This window comes from Oenanthe melanoleuca, chromosome 2 (assembly GCF_029582105.1).
Source record: "Oenanthe melanoleuca isolate GR-GAL-2019-014 chromosome 2, OMel1.0, whole genome shotgun sequence".
In the NCBI taxonomy this organism is placed as follows: domain Eukaryota; kingdom Metazoa; phylum Chordata; class Aves; order Passeriformes; family Muscicapidae; genus Oenanthe; species Oenanthe melanoleuca.
Genome location: NC_079335.1, coordinates 62,635,709 through 62,657,125, shown reverse-complemented (window position 1 = coordinate 62,657,125; position 21,417 = coordinate 62,635,709).

Here is a 21,417-nt window from a genome sequence, read left to right as displayed (position 1 = left end):
AAAATAAACCTCCCGTTCAAATTCCCTCACGCTGCCTTATTACAGAGCAGATCCATTTTCTATTGTAACCTCATTAGTCCTGATGCAAGCACAGAACAGGCTGATGTTTATTTAGCAGGAGCAGACCTCCTTGTGACTTCTGGCCTGCCAATTGCACTTGACACTGCTGTAAAAGAAAAGCGATCTTGTGTGACTGTAGTACCCCAAACTGATAATCCCCAATCATAATAGTCCTATTCCTTGCCTGACATTTTATTCTTCATAGATAGCTACTGCAAAAGGCTGGCTGTGGTATGTTTTTCCCTTGTTGCTGCATCTTATTTTTTGTTTGGGCTTTGTCTTTTGGTTTTGTCTTCTATAAATTCTATAAAACTATCAAGCCTTAAAGCGAATAGGTTGTGTTTATTTAAAGGACTTAGAAACCAAAAAAAATTTTGATGTGCTCTCCCCCTAAAGTTGATCATATTGATTAGCTTTCAGGCATCCTTCTGTCAGGCTCATTCTGCCTCAATGGGAGAAGGATGATGAATTGTCTGACGACTAAAGGCGGGGAGAAAGAAATGCTAAGCCTGGGTCTGGGAATTGGCTAAGTGCTTCTGCGGAGCCTCAGCCTCTCAATTGCTCTCAGCAACTTGGCCTCCTTGATTTATAAACTGGAGCGGTGATTAATAGTCTTTTAAGTGGACAAGGCAGGCCAAATCTGCACAAATCGGGCCACTCAAACATGACTACTACTTGTAGGAGAAGAATAACAGCCTTTACATAGAGGTAATTGAGACAGCTTCAGAGGATCTGGTAGTCTGCTTCAGCAGAAATAAATCAGCCACACAGGCCATCTATTCTTGAAATCAGTCCTTCTCATCAAACCTCCTCGGGTCAACACATGGAGTTGGGAATGTGGTGGGTTAGCAGATGTACTTCAGCCCAGAAACAAGACAGACTGAGCTGCCACAGTGCTCAGGAGGTGAGAGCATCCCACCTGGGCATCCCGCTGCAGCTTCTCAGCACCACTGCTGAGCATGGCCCCACATTTGCCTGTGCTTCCCTGCCAGACAAATGGGCTGCCCTGTGCTTTAGGGGCTTGATTCCTCTCCCTTTCCTACTTGTCCCTTAGCTGCATCTGCAGCCTTTGCCTGAGCTGCCTGCAGCTGCCCAGCACCATGTGCTTCCTTCACTGGCATGTGGCTTAAGGGCCAGGTCAGGCTTCCTGCCTGCTAGAGGGGGAAGATGGGCTCAAAATGTTTTAGCCAACACTCAAAACCTGTAAGTCTCAACCCCTCCTCTCTTCACAATGCCCAGTGGTGATTCATTTGAACAGAAGAAACACTGACAGCGAGTGCTCAGCGTGCAGCTGCTTCTGTGAGCAACCCCTTTCCTCCCAAATTTGGCTCAGGCAAGTATCTAGTCTGACCACCCAAAGGGCCAATTCTGCAGACAAGTATTCTCTTGTAGAGGGACTAGTGAACTTGAAAACTACTGTAGTGTCTGCAGCCCAAGGAAAAAGTCTTTTTATACTGTGCTTGTAAGATGGAGAATAGAAATCATGGGACATAAGGAATATTTATCAAGGAAATGATACCTGGAATCAGGAGAGCTGACAAGTGGTAAATAAAGGGGGTGGCCAGAGCAATTCAGTGGTGTGGGCCAGCAGAAATGACATGAGAAGGGTGACTTGTGGTCAGAAGGGAACATACACTCTCCCAGAGAGAGAGAGTTCCAGCCAGTTTCAATCTAGTTTCCCCTCTGGGGAAAGCTCCCCTCTACCTGAGACTGGGGGGAGCAGCCAGCCTGATTTCTGAAACTCAGTTCTAAGGAACAGAGATCTTTGCTGTGAGGTTGGTAATGTCTTTTCCACTAGCCTTCCCCAAGCAGAGGAGCTGTTACTAAATTAATGAATTATGCCCAGACTCAGGCTATCTATAGATAAGAAACATCATTAGTCTGTTTCCATGAATGCTGTGGGCTTTATAAAACCCAGCCCCTAACTGCAGTTTCTCCAAAGGACAGCAGAGGTTAAAAAACACAACACTAGAACAACACTAGGACAACATAACACTAGAGAATTCTCTCTAGGGCAACATTCCTGTTTGTCTTGCCATTACTAAAATGGTGCTTTTAATAGGAGGGTGGGGACCACAAGACTCAGAGCCCTGCATCCTGTTATCTGCTTGAAGGTGACTTCCCTGCTTTTCTGCTTTTAGGTTTGTTCCTGTAAAAACTGTATAGAAAAATATCTGACTCACAGAGGTTTTGTGAAAATTATTTTAAAATCTATCCCATCAGATATCAGAGCACAGGATTATATACCAAAATATACACAGAAATACACACACACACAAACACAAACATACACACATACACTCAGATGTTCCAAGCATCTCCTGTGATGTATCTGAGCTTATTCTTCTGACAGCAACTACTTTGAGGCTTCCATGCCTGAAATGTTCAGCTGTATTCTCCCCAGAGATGAAAAATCTTACAACTAGAGGCAGAGGGGAGACTGAAAAATCACTTTTAGCCCATATCAGAATAGGATGTTGATGTGGAACTGAAGCTTCAATGAAAACCAAAGCAGACTAACCTTTATCAGTGATCCTTTGTCTTCCAGCCTGTTGCAAGATGTTGTAAGGACTCTTTTGACTTGCTACTGGCCGAAGAAAAATCTCTCCCTGAGCTGATAATAGAATGAAGTACCCCATGACAAATGTGTATAAAGAAAAAAAGGATAACTCTAACCTCCAAATGGCTTACAGGAATATTTTCTGGTCTCTAATGCTGGCTGGACACTTCTCATAGTACAGCACTCATTGGAAAGTGAAGCTGTATTACTTGTTCATTCTCAGGGAAAAATACCCCAACCCCCTTTTAGCCACACTCCTGCCTTATTTTCAAAGTGAGGCAAGTGATTTTGCCCGATCATTTTTTATTTCTTTCTTATTTTCTTAGAACTGCTGCAGTGTGGAGACAGATTCTCTCTGCTTCTGAGAGCACATGGAGCTGGGTGTCCTGAGGGTGTGGCTGCCTTGGGAAGGCAGGGAAGGCTTAGGATGAGCCTTTCAGAGGCTACTGAAAGCATCAGTTTGATAGATTTAAATAAAATTGCAGCATATATGTATGTGCATGCATGTTTGCATGCTGCATGTTTGGGTATATGTAGGTGTGAAGACATGCATTAAGTCTAACAAAATGTTGTTAGTTGAATTTTTGAAAACTAAATTTATTTCTGCATCAAAGAATTTACTAACAGTGAATGGTTTTGGAATTCTTTATGGCAATATAATCATTGAGATGAAAGAGGATCTCTTAGGATCTCTTTAGGTTCAATACAGAAGAGTAGAATGACCCAGCCAGCAGTCAAAAGGTGGTAAAAAACAAAAATAAAAAAATAAAAAAAAATAAAATAAATTCCAATCAGAACAAAAAAAAAAAAAAAAAAAAAAAAACAAAACCAAAAACAAAACAAAACAAAACAAAACAAAACAAAATAAAACAAAACAAAACAAAAACCAGCCAACCACCAAAGTGAAAACAAGCAAAACAAACCCACAAAGTGTTTCGTAGAGGACAAATGGATGAATTCCAATTTTTTATATCTTCATTATATTTTCAATATGTGAATAATATAAAGAATAATATAATAAGCTGTTAAAATTATATTGTCAATGAAGGTATATGTGTTATTTGGGTCAGCCAAAATTCAGTTGTAATCCAATTAGAAGGACCCCCATCCCAAGGCATAGGTAGATAAAATGGTTGCAGCAAACAATGTAGACCAGACATTATGATGAGGAGGAGACTGATAAAGGAAATTAAATATTGCTGTGGAACACCCTAAATGTCCCAAACCCAAGCCTATAAATTGAAATAAGATCCATATCTTTTTACCATTGATAAAAGCTACCAAAAGAATCAGCAAGCAGCCCCACTGTGGCTGCCTTTCTGGAAGCTGAGCATCAGCTACATCAACCTGTTGGGTTCATACAGGGGATAAAATGCAACAGCCTTTTGTACACAGGAGCATGGATCATTCTGTGTTCACTCACCACCTGTGCTGAGAGCACAGGATCAAATGTTAGCCACCTGGCCCTAAGGTCTGGGCTGCTGGGAGACTGCATCAGTGAACTCTGTCACTGACTGCCAGGGTATTTCCTGCCATGATATTTCCTGCTAAATGCCCTTCCCAGAACAGTTACAGGCTTGATTTCCACGTTTGGTGGCACTCAGCTCATTATTATTTTCATTGATTTTATCTAAGTGTTTTTTCTTCAATCAAGGGTCTGTATTAAAAGAGTTACTCTTCAATTCTTTGAAATTCTATTCCATACCTAAAATCTTTTCTACAAGGAATATTTGGGCCTTCATCTGGGAGTTGAAATGAATACATATCTGTGAATGTTGACCAGTTCACTTGAGATGTGGAGTTTCATGCCAAAATCTAACTTCCTGCAGTCTAGTTCAAGAACTGGCATAAGTGGAATGCAATACAGCATTTCTGTTTTTTCTTACAGTCAGATGCAAGCTGCCCTGTCTTCTCTGTTTCATGACATTTTCAGACTTTACAAATAGGGGCCCATTACTATGTCATGAAAAGCAAGTCAGCACATACAAGAACAAGAACTGCATTTTTATGGCACAAAATACAACAGTTTGATACAACTGCCTCCTAGTTTTTTGCAATCATTTATTAAGATTCCACATCTGCCCACAGACAGAGTATGCTTCGAAGAACTGCTGCACTGTCATGGCAAAAGTTTATTTTGCTATGGGTTGTTTCATCTCCAACCGGTTGCAATATTGATTTCTCTCAGTGGATTAATTATCAGTGGCAGTTTCAGTCTTCCTTGCAATGGGCAGAAGGAAAAATGATGTTTTTATTTCAAGGAGGTCTATTGACAATTGTGCCTGGGCTTCCCTTGGGTCCTAAAGTCAATGAAGTTAGAAGACCCATGTCATGAAAGTACTGTGCATGAAATTATTTATTTTTTCTGTGGAGGTAGAATCATGTGAATGCCATGATGACTGTTTATTTAAAAAAAAAAAAAAAAAGAAGGCTTCCTATATTTTTCATAATATATTGTAATTATAAAAGTAGCACTGAAATTGAACAAATATTGAATGATAGAATAATATTCAAAAAGTAGCAGGAGTTATTCATACTAACATTAAACCTATCAAAATATTATTTTGAAGAGAGAGACTGAATTCTTCTGGAACAGAAGATTTTCAGTTAAAAGCTCTATGCAGAATTTAGAAGGAAAATCCAGACTTCTATTATTGCCAAAAAGATCTGCACATTATGTTTTGGGGATCTGTAAAAACTAAACCTATAATGGATTAAATTTTACATTTTATTGCCTTTTTTTCTCCTAAACATATATATATATATATATATATATATATATAATACACATTTGCATACTTACCTATTGATATAATATGTTTCTTTTATCTTTTCTATGTGTGTATACATATATATATATATATAAAATCTACACATAATTGTTCAAACTTTGATGATTGTCATAATGCAAAGCTTGTGTACTCATTATAATTATTTTGAAAAAATTACCATGAAAATGTCATTACTAATAAATGATTTAGTAATGTGTGAGCTTTTTTTCTTCAAATCTTAATTCAGTTACCAAACAAATCACATGTGAAAAGATTGCAAATTGAAAATTAGAGATTGTGGGTAAGAGTGCTCTTTTTCTTTTCATTGCACTGTTTTGTTTTCAAATATGTTTTCAGTTCTCTACAAATTTCCATTGCAGTATACAAGATTAATGATGTCACTGTTCATAAAATAATGTAAGATTTTAAAGTTGGCATATAATGTTACAAAGAAAATTGTATAACCTGGATTTGATATCTGATTATTTCAAACTGGATACCTCTTATTTTACTGAGATTTTGTTTTAGCTATGTAGGCTAATTGATTTGTATATCTGAAATTATTCCTTCAGTTTTGTTACTTCCAGGACAAAGACTGAGGAGTGCAACTGTGAAAGATATATTTACTCACAGAAGAGCTACTTTTGTAAAGAATCAAACATGAATACAAAACTCAGTGATAACATTCTGGGCAACTCTGTTGAATTTGCTCTGTAAATTTGAAAAGCTTGCAAAATGTTTCCCTCAGCTGTTTGGTTCATTAGCTTTTTGCAGAGGTAAACAAAGAAGGAAATCACTATTTAAATATCTTCCTTCTCTCCAGCACTTTACAAGATGATTATTTCCCCAATCACGGCACCACAAAAGCCCAGGAAGACATCTCCTAAGCTGAAAATAGAACCCCTTTTAAATAGAGGGAAATGGACTGATGGGGTGGTAGTGACAGCAGCTTCTGTGGATTTTTAGTGAATTGACCTTATTTTGTGTCCTCCTGTTGCTTTGGAGTCAGAGACTCTGAATTCATGAGCTAGAGCTCAGCTGCACTGAACTTAGAACGCTGCTAAACTCGTTTGTGCTCTGGAGTGGTCAGTGATTGCCAGCAGCTGTGTGAGTAGTCATAGAGTTTTACTTATGTTCAACACAAACATAATGAGGTAATTTGTCGAGAATTGGGCTATAGAGGAAGCTCCAAGCAGATGGGATTTTTTTGAACTAGGTAGGAAATATTCTTGCACTTCAGAGGAATCCATTTCTTGTTCTCTAACCATATGGAGTGATGATTTGGAGAAGTGGTGGAACACCAACCACGAAGGAAGCTTCACTTCTAGCAAAGTTTTGCACAAGAGAGCTAATGACATTGTTTTCAACCCAATTCCAATGGAAAAAAATGGTTGTTGAAAAATAATATAAATGGAAAGTATCTGCAGTTTTCAGGTTCCTCTTGGGAGACATGATTTTTGAAAACATTCCTTGAGGACTATATGTAATATATAAAGTCATCTGAAAATTGAAAGATTTGGGTGATAGAAAGTGCAAATTCATGTTATCTGTGTACATGTGTCTTTTTGACAATAAATTCAAGGGCAACAATAGTAATTTAATAAACATGTATTTAAAAAAATTATGAAAAGCCACACAGGAAAATTAAAATCATTATGCTCTAGCAACAAAACAAAAAGCAAAGAAACCACAATAAAGTTGAAAAAAATGAGTGAAGCAGATGTGGATTTTCATGGTTGACCATGTTAGGACCATGACAGTGCTGAGATTGTTTTAAGCCATCACAGATGAAACATCAGGGATTCCTCAAAAACCTGTGCATGTTCATTTAGATATTACCATTCTGCATCCTGTTCCTTCCCTTGCAATTAAAATACTTGATCTGGAAATTAATATCACATATATTTACCACAGAAGAGGTTCAAAAAAAGCTTCTTTGGAGTCCTAAACAAAATCCACATGGCCACATGTGCTTGCTTGCTGTGCTGGCTGGAAAACAAGCATGGAGTGTTCTGGCATTGTCACTTCTCTCTCTTTATTAGGGGCCTATCCTTTATCCTTGGGAGCCAGGATGTAAATGCCTTTGGGATCTTTGATTTCATTATTTATAAACTTATTTTCAGATAAGGCTTGATAACTGTTCTCAGATAAGGTTCCCAGAAGTCATCACTCTGTTCTGTCCTGAGGAAACCATGTGGAACTGCATGTTTAGACTTTCATACCAGAATTGCTCACTTTCATAATGCAGTGGCTCATATATGAGGGTGCAAAACAAAAACATAGCTTCACTGCCCAAAGTACCAGTATAAAAGGGGAGAAAGAGAACAAATTACTTTTTTTTTCTGACTGAAGAAACATGTAGATTGAGTATTCTAGACATAATTTTACACAGACACAGATGCTTGTTGGAAACAAGGTACAGGTGGGCTACACAAGGAGGCACACAATATACAAATTACAGAAAAGGACCATAAGAAAGTAGTGAAAAGGAACTGAAAAGTATGTATTAAAACAAACTCAGCCCGCTACCTATATGTCTGATTTTAGGATCTGCTGAAAAATTCTTATGTCCAAACCAATAAAACAATTACAATTTTAATGTAATTAGCTTAAATAAGACAAAGAAAGAGATTTTTCCAGTTATATTCATAAGGGGAAATTATATATTTATATCTATATCTTTATCTATATATCTCAACAGTTCAGAACTTGAACTGCAATATAATTAGGCAGCATTAACACTGAATTCAATACTTCAATACAAACGTCTGATTCTGAAATTTCTCACAAAATAGGCAAGTCCTCTTTTGGTTTAAAATCTCAGAGTCAAAATTGACGTGCACATGGAATAAAAATAAACATAATTTTTAAAATTTAAGTTATTGAAAAGCAAAGAACCAGGAGGTTTTTTAGTATAAAGGTTATGTACCAACAGTTTTTAAACATTTATACTCCCTTTACAGATAAAATTGAGGGGAAAATGCACTAATTTTATGTGATAGATCTTAGATGTTGATAGAAAGGTTTTCATTCTCCTCTCCTCTCCTCTCCTCTCCTCTCCTCTCCTCTCCTCTCCTCTCCTCTCCTCTCCTCTCCTCTCCTCTCCTCTCCTCTCCTCTCCTCTCCTCTCCTCTCCTCTCCTCTCCTCTCCTCTCCTCTCCTCTCCTCTCCTCTCCTCTCCTCTCCTCTCCTCTCCTCTCCTCTCCTCTCCTCTCCTCTCCTCTCCCTTCCCCTATGCTTTTCACCATCTACTTCCCTTCCCTTCCCTTCCCTTCCCTTCCCTTCCCTTCCCTTCCCTTCCCTTCCCTTCCCTTCCCTTCCCTTCCCTTCCCTTCCCTTCCCTTCCCTTCCCTTCCCTTCCCTTCCCTTCCCTTCCCTTCCCTTCCCTTCCCTTCCCTTCCCTTCCCTTCCCTTCCCTTCCCTTCCCTTCCCTTCCCTTCCCTTCCCTTCCCTTCCCTTCCCTTCCCTTCCCTTCCCTTCCCTTCCCTTCCCTTCCCTTCCCTTCCCTTCCCTTCCCTTCCCTTCCCTTCCCTTCCCTTCCCTTCCCTTCCCTTCCCTTCCCTTCCCTTCCCTTCCCTTCCCTTCCCTTCCCTTCCCTCAGCATTAATTTATTTTTGTAGATTTTTTGCAAAGAGCCATGTGATGCATCCTGACCCCAAGTAGGCAAGATGAATTTCCCTTCCCTAAAGTTCCTGTATATAAAGACCAATTATGCAGATGAGGAGAATTTCACCCAAAATAAATTGCATGCTCCATCTGATTATGGGTAATAGATTATTCCAGACCTACACTGTCCTCAGGTGGAATTGAAGGATCCTTTAAACATCAAGGAATATATTCATAACCATTATCCTCTTAACCCTTTGATGTGAAAAGATTGCTATAAAATTTACTAAATTCATCTAAAATGACTTTTGAATCTCCAATCACTTTGTTCTCTGCATTAATAATACTAGGACTAATCCTGCATGACTTGTGAGATTTGAGATGAGTAGCTAATAGCTTTTGAATCAAGGGTGCCTTTCAAGGGTGCCTCTAAGCAGTATCTAAAAGTGTGTGTGTGCAATTTGTCTTATCCAAATTGGTGCATATTCAGAAGACTATGTAACCCATATACAAACTGCATTTTCATTCAAGATGTATGTAAGTCATATATGCAAATATAGTCTGAGGATTAATAGTGGATTTCTTTACACAGAGAACAGAAAAGAACTACACATGAACACTTACAGTTGCTTCTGAAAATTTAGCTCTATTTATCCAGCTAGGAAATGGGGCAGTTTGATTGTTCTTAGTCTGGTTTAGGATCCCAGGTGTTTTTTGTGCTTTTCCATGGTTCCAGGATTTCATTGGATTAGGGCTAACACACTGAGACAAGTATTTTCCTCTTCTGTTCTCCACCTCTCATCATTTATCTCAGGTAAAAAAATGGGTCAGAAACACTGATCAGTGAGAGCAGCTGCATCCAAGAGCTTTCCTACATTCAGAGACTATTTACAATCTGACCATTTTCTTGTTTCTCTACTTTTTCTAACTTTCCTCTTTTTTCATAGTCTCTGTACCCAATGTTTATCCTCACCTGGTTCTTTGAGCATTCTTTCCCTCTAACTGCCTCAAATTCAATATTCTTTCTTTCTTTCTTTATTCTTTTCACATACCCCCAGGTAACATTCTAGTTCTTTCTTTGACATCCCTGCCTCCATCCTCCAAAGATATAATGGAATACACTTGCTACTTTCTGCTGCTTTTACTTTTTTGTCTATTTAGAATATAACCTTCTCAAAACAAGGGTTTTTTTCCTACCCTTTATGCCTACTGTGCCTAGCACAAAAAGGTCCCCAAACAAAAGTTTATCAACAAATCTTATGAATGAAATCTTGATTTTTACCCCTATAATAATTTATTTTGAGAATATTCATGTTCTTTTGCAAATCAAGTAAAGACATTTGCATAAACAGAAGCAAAACAAAATTCCCAGAAAATATTTTTTCCACCTCTGAAAAGTGGTGAAATCACAACCTATTCAAGACAACAGTCTACATGTGATCTTGGATAGCATTAGAGGACATGAATCCTGTTTGTGAAAGTTTAATGACAAAATCACAGAATAAGCTGAATTGCAAGAGGATAATTGCACAAAGATAATTGAGTCCAGCCCTGCACAGCACCATTCCCAAAGAGTCACACCATGTGCCTGAGAGCATTGTCCAAATGCTTTTTGAGCTGTGTAATTTGGGGATTTAAATGGTTCAGCTTGTCTGCAAAATGGTTATTTCAGGAATTGGCTCAGCTATCATCACCAGTGGTGCTCAAGATCAAAGCCCTGTGTGCTGAGCTGGTCCCCCAAGAACATGAAATCAAGAATGGTGTCAGTGTGAGTCTGATCCAAAGTTCTGACTAGTTTTGGGCAGAATGTCCTTTCTGTTTCCATCCTCAGAGAAGATCATTCCAGACCAAAAATTGTGCCAAGCAAGTACTGCTGTACCTGTGAGCAGATCTCCACTATGCTTGGGATAATAATTTTTCCCCTTGATTGGAAAGTGAAAGAAACTGCTGCCAGAGATAATGACAAGAGCTGTAAGATCCAATGACACAGGAGAGTCTTGTTGCTCACTTGTTGCTCACTCTTGAGCTCTTTTTGAGCCATCTCCTGGTGTGTTGATCATTATTTAATGACTCACTGTACAGTGCCAGGTATTCAGAGACACAGTTCCATATTGACTGTATTTTACCTGCAAATCCAAGCTGCATTGCAAGGCTGTGTCCTATCTCCATTTGAGATGAAAGCTTTTTAGAGGATGCTGAAGTGTAGAAAATGCAGTGATAACTTTGAGGCTCAGGTCCTTGAAAGCTGTAAAGAAACACCTTTTTATGAGGCCTTTCTTAGACCTACTTGTGTCTAAATGTGTCTGAATTTCACTGCCACATAACTGCAATTAAAGCATTTCACAAAGTAAAGCAGCAATCAGCAAGCTGCACCCTAAGAAAAACTGGAAGACTAGAATTTATATGCTGTAAAAGAACAGATGATAAAAAAAATGAATTATTGGAAACACAGAATGCCTCCCAACTGGGAATTTCAATGCTGAAAATACATACAGGCACACAACATTGTATCACAGCATGCTGTGTATAAAGATCAATAGATAATAAAAAATTTGCTTTATTGAGTGACTTTAGCAAAAACAACCAGGTTGAAAAAGAGAGAGGTGTTTTACATGCCATCACTTATGCATGCTGTGTCTCAGGCAGTTGATTTCCTGGGGAGGCCAAGGTGGCTGCAGCTGCTTCATGGTCTGCATCTTCAGACAGTCAGGGGTAGGGCTGCACAAGGATACACCCTGCTCTTCACAAACGTCCTGCCAAGGAGCAGCTAATAGTTTTCTTATTTATGTAAGGCAAACACAGGCTCACAAGACCAGAAATAACCAGTAAGACTGCATTTTGCTCATGCCTCCAGCCCTAGCTGTTCAGTGAAGTACAATCAAGGTAGCAGAACTAGAATGATTTCTACCACCTGAGAATATTACACAGGAGCTGCACTTAATATAATTTGTTAACTTTGCCAGTAAAGTTGTATTACCCAGAAATAGCTTGTTAAACTAAACATGACAGTTCTCCAAATATTCCAGCAGACAAAGGGATGGCAAATGCCCTTGGCTTCAGAGATCTGCTAATACTTTAAATAACCTTCCACAGGATAAAACAGTTTTCAAACTTACCCACATATATCTATGACATGACTTGCTTACAGTTGTGCCTGTCTGCTAATATACATTTTTATTAAGATACTAGTTTTTCCTCTCTAAAACAGACCTTTCACTAAAATAATTCCTCTCTCTCCATAACAAAATAATAAATAGTGCAGTTGACAATAGTGTATAGTATTTTCTGTTATTTTTTCCTAAGAAATAATGATTTCTCATGAAAACTGTTATTATCTTTTCTGTAGCTTTTCTTTGTCTCTGATTTACACCTTCCTTCATTTTATAATTGTGTCATGATCAGAGTGTTTTGCACTAGGGTTTTGCAATTGTTTGCCCATGTTCAAATTCCTGCTATTTTTCTGAATGGAAGCATGTGATGAAAAATTTTAATTAATGTTGATTTTGTAATATTTTAACTCTGCCTTAAGGATAAAAACTAAAAATCTATCACTGTCTCTTAAGTTTCAAATCAATCCAAGAATGTATGAAATGAAACATCACAAAAGGCATTTATAGAAAATATAAATTAATGGGAAGCTGTTTGATTTATTATACAACAGATAAGATCTGCATGATACAGCTTCTTGATGGTTTATGTGTCTATGAAATCTTTCTAATAAAGGTTATTCCTGAACTAATAAAATTTCATATTCCAGTCTATACTGTGTCATCAACCTATCGTGCTAGATTTGAATTGATAAACATATTAATTGCAAAAAAATTCTTCTGTTGATCCAATGAAGATATGCTCTTTGGGTGGATGATATAAAAACAATTACCTTCTGCCACAGCATATCCACAAGGGAGTGGCAAAAATGACCACTTGTTACCTATTGCCTTTCCACTTGGAATAGAAAGGAAAGATTTTACACAAGTGAAGTCTTTTACAGATGTAATGAAGTAATGATCTTTTAGATATTATTTCAGATTTTATTTCTCAGGATGATTTGTTCCATAGGAAATACACACACACACATATTTGAATATCTGTGTTAGCTGGATATCAGTTTAGTCTATAAACTTTTGTTTGTTTCCTAGTAAGCTAGGATTGAATAAATGTTGACAATTAAGGAAAGAAGATAGGAAGCATTGATACATCAAGCAGCACTGCACTGATGAAAATCACACTGAGAAAGTCCAGCACCATTCACCAGCTCTGTTTCCTCTCTGACATGAAAGGCACCAGCAGCTCTCTGAGGAACAGGTGTGCTCAACCCAGCAGCTGAAGCTGATTTTTTCACTGGCTGATGGAAACATCCCTTGGTAATGTCAGAGGACACTTGCCCTTTTAGAGTTACCTGGCTATGATTGTTCAATATAAATACTTGTTATAAAGATACTATCCTCATCTTTAACATTCTTCATTTTCAAAGTCAAATCCAAGTGCAGAGTTAGGCTGTATTTCCATGGTAGATGTCATTTAAAGAAAGCATGTGTTTAAATTCAAGCCTTTGGAAAACAAAACATATACATGTTTTTAACATTAATAGAAACGTGTCCCAATAGGAATGATTTCCTGAGTGGGAGCTTTAATCTCTACCAAGTATTTGGTAGAGCTCAAAACGGGATGAACATGTGGCACTTTTATTTTGCATCAAACATTTGCATAATAAAGGATAAACTAACAAAAGAAGTGACTCAAATAAAAAACGGGTTAGCCAAATAATTGAAATTTATCCTTAATGTGCAGAGGAGAGAAAGTACACATGAAAGACCCTTTGGGATTTTTTTGAAAAACAAAGACCACATGAAAAGTTGGTTGATGTTTTGGGGTTTTTTACCCTGTGTTTCTTTGAGTTCATCCACAGGCATTCATAAGCTTTATTTATCTTCCTATGAAGCAATTAGAAAGCCTACTAAGTGGAAAGGAAAGTACTTTATCAATTAAGTATCAATTTCCATTTCCTTATTTATGATCCTGCAGCTAGTAAGCATCAATAATTTCTGCTTTGCTACAATGTCACCAGGAAGATTGATTGTGCTTGTCACCTCAATATGAGAAGACTTAAATGGAAAACACATACTTGCAACGGCACCAAATGCACTTTTGCAAAAAAGAGTAACTTAATCACAATTTTAAAAGTATAAGTTTAAAGATGCATCACTTCTTTGTTCTGATGAAAGCTCTGTATTTTTCTTCAAGATCTTTATTGACATCATTGTATATTTGTAACTATGCACTCAGCAATCAGCAAACTAAAAAAAAAAAATAAACTAAAAATGAAGCACCTAGAAAATAGAAAATGCCAAGGTGAAGGCTGCACAGAAAAAAAATTCAGTCATCTGCCTGTGCATATAAATTATGACACAGTTAGTTAGATGATCACTACAAAAATTAATTGAATACACTTGGTCTTTGTTTTATTCAGTAGATAGAGCAGACAGTGGTTAGGGAACTTACATCAATTGTTTTTCAGATTTTTTTCCAAATTCTCCTCCAAGAGAAGCCATTTACATTTTGATGAGAGAGGTGCTTATGTATTTCTGACATATTTCTGTCTCACACTTTAGGCACTCAAGTTTCCACAAGTTTACAGAGGTGCTTTAGCCCTGTGCTTTTGTTTTCACAGGCTGGCTGGCATGTGCAGAACTGTTCAGGTTTTAGTTCTGCCAGGAATTTCATAGAATTGCAGAAGCACTGAGATTGGAAAAGACCTCCAAGATCATTAAGTCCAACCTCTGACCAAACACCACTGTTCCAGAGAATTTACTTGGTGCCACATCCAGTCATTTGCTGAACATTTCCAGGGATGATGACTCTGCTACTTCCCTGGGCAGCCTGTTCCAATGCCTGACCATCCCTTCAGTGAAAAAATTCTTCCTGATGTCCAACACAAATCTCACCTGGTGCAGCTTGAGGCTTCTTTCTGTTGTCTGATTGCTACTTGCCTGGGAGAAGAGACCAACCCCACCTGGCTACAGCCTCCTTTCAGGTATTAGTAAAGAGTGATAAGAGACTCCCTGAAACTCCTTTTCTCCAGGCTGAACACCCTCATCTCCCTCAGACACTCCTCATAGGACTTATTCTCCAGACCCTCCACCAGTTCCCTCGCCCTTCTCTGAGGCCCAGGGACGATCACTGCCCTTGTCCTGCTGGCCACACTGGTTTGATACAGACCAGGATGCCACTGGCATTCTTGGCCACCTGGGCACACTCCTGGCTCATGTTCATCTGATGTTGACCAGCACCTGCAGCTTCCTTCCTTCTGTACAGCTTTCCAGCCCCTCTGTCCCCAGCCTGTAGTGCCGTGGGAGGTCCAAGGGCAGGACCAACACTTTGCCCTATTTAATATCATAGTGTTGGCCTTGGCCCATTGTTCAGCCCTGAAGCAGGATTCTTGGATTATTTAGAGGAATGACTCTTTGACAAGTGGGGTGTTGCCCTTTGGGTGTGCTCAAAGCATATAGGGCAGCAAGGACAGGCACAGCTTTGAGCAGACTGCCTGCTTCATGGACTTGTGATGCTGAAGGACAGGAATTGCATTCCTACTTCAAGAATGAGTCCCTGTTTTCTAGAACAGTGTGTTATGGAGACAGTTGTTCCTCTTCAGCCCTAGTAAATAGTTCTGTTACACAAAGAAGTGCAGAAGATACTACCAAAGTCAGGGCTGAGGGATACTAAAAGGAGATAAATTCACATTCCTTACTCAAATTGATAAAAATGTAGAGAACTGGAAAATGCAGTTTCTGCATCCCAATGAAGAACCTCAATTTGATAAAAATGTAGAGAACTGAAAATGCAGCTCCTGCATCCCAATGAAGGACCTCAATCAGGATTACTGGGTGTTCTTTCTTTGTGCCATTTCTCTGCAGTATAATCACAGATGGAAGAGACCTGAACCACTGAAGAAGCTGTCTTCAGTGTCTCACACTGGCTGCACTGGTACTTCCCTCAGTGAAAGCTTTCTGGAAGCCTCTTTGTCAGACTCTCACTCACCTGTGTGTATGTGGTGAAACACATACCAAATGAAGGGCACAGAATACCTTTACAGTGAGTGTGCATAAGCACCAGGCCTTGCAGGATCTGATTTATTATTCCTGTCTCAGGTTCCTTGGTGTATCATTGTCTTCATGGATTACCCTGCATTTTTGCATCTATTGAGGGTGCTTCACAAATATGAGTGAATTTATCACTATACATCCTGGATGGGTAATTTCCAAATAGGAAGAGAGTCACAGACAAGTGCAGGTGTCCCATTCTCAGCTGTGCCAGGTTGCCCATCCTTTGCTTGCAGAGAGCTGCTTGCAAGAGGGCAAGGATGGCTGAAGAAAGATCTGCAAAACACTAGGTTTACCTCTCAGGAGGTAAAAAGACTTTTAGTGAAGGGATAACTGGATGAGGAACGTGGCAGAGCCTGTGGCACACTCCTGCCATCCTGCCTTCTGCAGCTCACTTGCAACCCCAAACAGAAGGGCTGTCTATCTCAGTCTCTGCTCATATCCACTGGGAAACAAAAAAGAACCTAAGGACCAGTTGCTGGTATTTAGGTTATCCTTGCCTGATTGACACGTTACACATACCACAAGTTGCCCTAGAGACTGGTGGGGATGAAAAAATGTTTCACTTTTGGCATGAGAGACAAAGTTTGGAGGAAATTACATAGGAAATCACATAGAAGATGATATTAATTCATGAGTGAATCTTATGATTAATTGTAAGGTGAATACCTTATTTTCACGCAGAATCCATTTTCTGGCTACATACTGCCCAGTATGATAGTACTTTTTTGTACTGTTTTATAGCAGTGCAAATTATATGAATTCTTTATCCTGGAGATACAATATACTGTGGCCTATTACTCGGACAAGGGTACCTGTTATTGACAATTATATTTTTTACTTTCTTGGGGAAAAATAAAAACCCTAAATAAAAGGTTTTCTACCTATTTCAGCATTCTTCCCTCTCCTTCTCTTTTCTTTCAGCCTTTTTCCCATCTTTCTGCCCCAAATATATATATGTAAAGGTAATATGCTTTTTAAAAAAAAAAAAATCGCAAAATGAATGAAACTTGGTACAATTTAATCTTGAATCTAGAATCTTGACCCTGTTTTATGAGATCTGAAGCCTCCTTTCAGGTCTAGTTTTCTACTGACTTCTTTGACATGCTTCACTAGACCTAATAGCTCCCTATTACCAGTTACAATTTAGCATCTGAGCCAGGAGCTGGAGGAAAAAGGGAAAAAGGAGTGTAAATTATACGGAGATGCAGTGAACAAAGGTTTTATTTCTCCTGAGCACAACCCTTTGATAGGAAAACGGGGGAGACAAATGTGTTGCTAATTTAATTAAGTAGTATGAGATGGCAGGGTCCACAGATGCCATTTAGGACTGGATTAATCAAGAGCAGGTGATGAAAATGAATAGTCACACATAATGTTAGCATTTTTAACAATCCGACACAGTCTAATGGAATCAAGTGCTATTTAACAACAGGGCTCAGTTTTGCTTGCTAATCCAAATTTATCTACACTTTCGCTGTGCACATTCATGTGGATCAAGAACTCTGTTCCCTCTGATGCCCATTAATTTTCTGGGGCATTTTTAGTTATTTAACGTTTTGTACAACATGTCCATGTCCCCTTTTACTGCACACAGAGAGAAGCATGTGAGGACTGTGGAAGCATTGCATTCTACGTGCTGAACAAGTGTAACATCCAGCAGGTAAACACTTTTTGACAGCTGAGAGATCATCCTTACCAGGATAAAACCTTTATTTTCCTCCATGCATTCCTTTCTAAAAGTACTGAAAAGTTCTGGTCAGCTGTTTCCTTATCAAAGCTTGAAAATATTTTTATTCATAAATTTTGGGACCCCCTGCAGCTATTTGATACAGCTTTTTCAGTAGTGCCTTTATCTTTCCTGCCTATAACTGAAGCATGTAACTTAGTAAAATCTTTAGACTACCCTCCAGTGAAGGAGTAGCTAGATGAAGATTGAAACCTCTGTCAGACTGAAAGAAAATTTAACTGCATTTGAAGTTATACTTTCCTAATAAACAGTTTTCAGCCAGAATAAACTTGGTGCCTGTAATTTCACTGCTTGCAAAGGATTAGCAGCTATTGTTGGAAATCAGATCTGTGTCCAGTTGTGGTCTTGCATCTCTGAACAGACTGTGGCCAAACCCAAATATATCAGCTTTACAAAGCAGCTCGTTCCTCTACTCCTCTGACAGTTTTTGACACAGAGGAGAGTGTGTAGGAAAGGGTTCTGGCATCTGTTTCCCATCCACTTGAGCAGAGAGGGCATAAAGTCTCTGCCACCTATGCTAGGGCTCTGAAAGCTTTATAACCTATTACTTCTTTATGTGGTGTCATAAAAGTAAACCAAATCCTGTCCAACATGAGACTGACAGGGCATTCTGCAGTATTCCTAGTTTTTGAAATCTGAGCTCTCTTTACCCTCTTAATGGATGGATTTATTATGTGTCAGAGTCCAATTCCATATTAGTTGTTATCAGGTCTTAGGGAAGCTTCTTTATTTCACAGAGAGAAGGTACTACTGAACTAGGTGTTATGCATTTTGCTGCACTTACAGTGTCTTGCCAAGCTGTTTTCTAAACCTGATGAAAATCAATTGCAAACAGCCATGTCTCAGTTGCCATCTTTCAATATAACTGCTCTCCAATCCCTGAAGACTCTTTGGAAGAGATACCTCTGTGTGCCATAAAAATATTTGTGGTTTCAAGTACCTCTGAGTATAAAAAATCCAATACAAGAAATTCAAAGATAAATATACATTTCTTTTCAATGATCATTCCCAGGATGAACTACCTAGTTTTGCTTAATGGTGTTTGGTTCTGGTTTCTCAGGTGAACATTTTATTTTTCAAAATATACCTGACAGACAGAAGAGAATACCACCAGGGAGAAAAAACCATCACGCAAAAAGGAACCTAAAACACAAACAATGAAGCTCAAAAACCCTTTTGTGTTTATATGAATGTGATTATAAAACAAAAAAAAAGCCCCACCAGGATTACAATAAATTTCAGAATTTTTTTGCCAGCTGTTTCTAACAGCAGAAGTGTGAGACTTAAAACCTTGGTAGAAGTGTTGTGAGGCCTTTGGTAGCAGCATATTGGGGTGGCCATGCCCAGCTCCCTCTTTTCTCCTTACATGCTGGTAAACACTTTACAGTCCTCATTGCTTGGGATAATCTACTAAACTGCTATTGACCTTGGTGTCTATTTATGTCTTTTTGCCCTGTAGTTGCTGCTGTAGCTTTGTAAGATGCTCCAGCTGTACTTGCAAGAACTTTAATCCACAATATCCTCAAAGCAGGTGAGTTCATAAAGCTGCTGTCACAATTGAGGAAATCACCACATCTTCCTGCTCACTGTTGCCCCCAGCTGAGACATCACACCTCACAGAGCAAGTACTCAGAGACTTTCACTTCAGTGCCAGCATTTTTACAGCTAATCTCTCCTACTTTGCCCTGACCCTGACCAGATGTGGGGTGGCAATGTCTTAAACTGCTGTAGCTGCTTTGCATTTATGACCATGAGCTGAGATTAAATGGTTATCTAATATTCTCCTTCTCAGAAGTGCAGAAATAAGTGGAGATGTGTGATCAGCTGAAGGAACAGAGTGCTTTCATTCATGCTCTTCATCCATTTTCATGAAGAAAACTTCATCTTGAGTTGGTAGTTAGGAGTGAAGGTTTGTTCAACAGCTGAGGTGTGAGTGATGAAGGAGAAGGAATTGCTGTGTGCTTCTCCTTCAGGCTCAGGTTGGAGTGGAGAAAGAAGCTGCTTTGAATTGAGGGAGGGGGAGAGAAGGGATTACCTAAAGTATTTGATGTGTCTGTTTCTTGCTCTAATTAGGCTGTCAGAACAACCTCTATAAAGCTCATCCTTTTCTTTTTTTAAAGTTCTCATCTTTTCTCAAGCATGTTCACTCTTACAGATGTGATCTTGTGCATTTCACCCACCCCCCCTTTGAAGGCAGAGTTATGTTCTGAGGTATACTTGGGTCTTTTAATTAAAAATTACAGGTAAAATATTTAGAATGCTCTTGAATTATGGAATATTTTTTGTTTTGCAAATGGAAAAGTGTAACCAATATTCTTTTGGCATTTTATATTAAAAGCAGTGTTAAATTATAATAAAGGAAAAAAGTTAAAAGAGTTGCAGTCTGGATTTATGTATATGTGTAGAAGATTAATGCCTTTAGTTAATTTGGGTTGAAATATATATTCTAATGAGGTGTTAAAATTAGTTCTGAGAGTGCTCATCTGGCAACTATAAATATGTTATAGCAAAGTGTAATTAAGCCTCTCTAAAGTTTTATCTCTTTACTTTTTTTTCCCCTTTTTTTTCTTTCCTGAGCTTATAGGAACTTGAAGCCAGCTGCAAGGACATCTCTCCAGAGAAAATTATACCTTCATAGAAGTCCAGAAATAAAATCTTTTGTTTTCTTATTCTTTGAAGAAAAATGGTGAGAAAATTGTGATAGTAAAAGGTTTAGTGTTTTCACAATTTTGAGGTCTGTCTGTAATGTTTTTATGCTATAAAGATCTTCAAGCTGTCAGCCAGACTTAACCAGATGGATGGAAAACTGGATGGATGAAAACAAGTGTAGGATGTCCAGGCTCAGAGGATGGCAATTAAGGGGTCAAGCTTTGCCTTCAGGCTGGGGACCAGTGGAGAGCTGCCAGGCTGTGTATGAGGGACTGAACCCTCTCAGAAATGGTGTGGAGGAGCTGATGGATGCCAGTCTTACCAGGTGTTCAGGTGACAAAAGCTGTGGGGACCACTCACTGTGCTCAAGGACAGGAGTCCCATTCAGAGGTACCCAGCTGGAGAAGAGGGCCAAGAAGAACCTTGTGGAATGCAACAGGGACAAATATTAGGCTGTGTGCTGGGAATAAGATGCCCCTTACAACACTACAGGCTTGTGTGCCTGCAGGGGAGCAGCTCTATGGACAGGTGCCTGGGGAGCCTGATGGACAGCAGGTGGGACAGGATGTCCTGGCAGCACTGTTATCAGCAGAAAATAGCTGGAGTGGAGTGCTTATGTCTCCAAACTCAGCACTCATTAGGTGATGTGTAGAATACTGCATAACTTCGGGATTCCATTGGAAATCAGGCAACTAGGAAACAGGGAATGGACCTACTGTCTATTAATGTCTATAAATACTGTGAAAATCATTTAAAGGATTATTATGACATCTTTGGAGTCTGTGGACAACTGTAACAATGTCATTCATTTGACATTCTAAGTATTTAGTTTCTTGCCTTTGTAGTAAATTAGTTGTGCAGCTTTATTGCTGCAACCACATTGGCAAACTAATGTAGACTCGTGGGGTGGGACCAAGATGG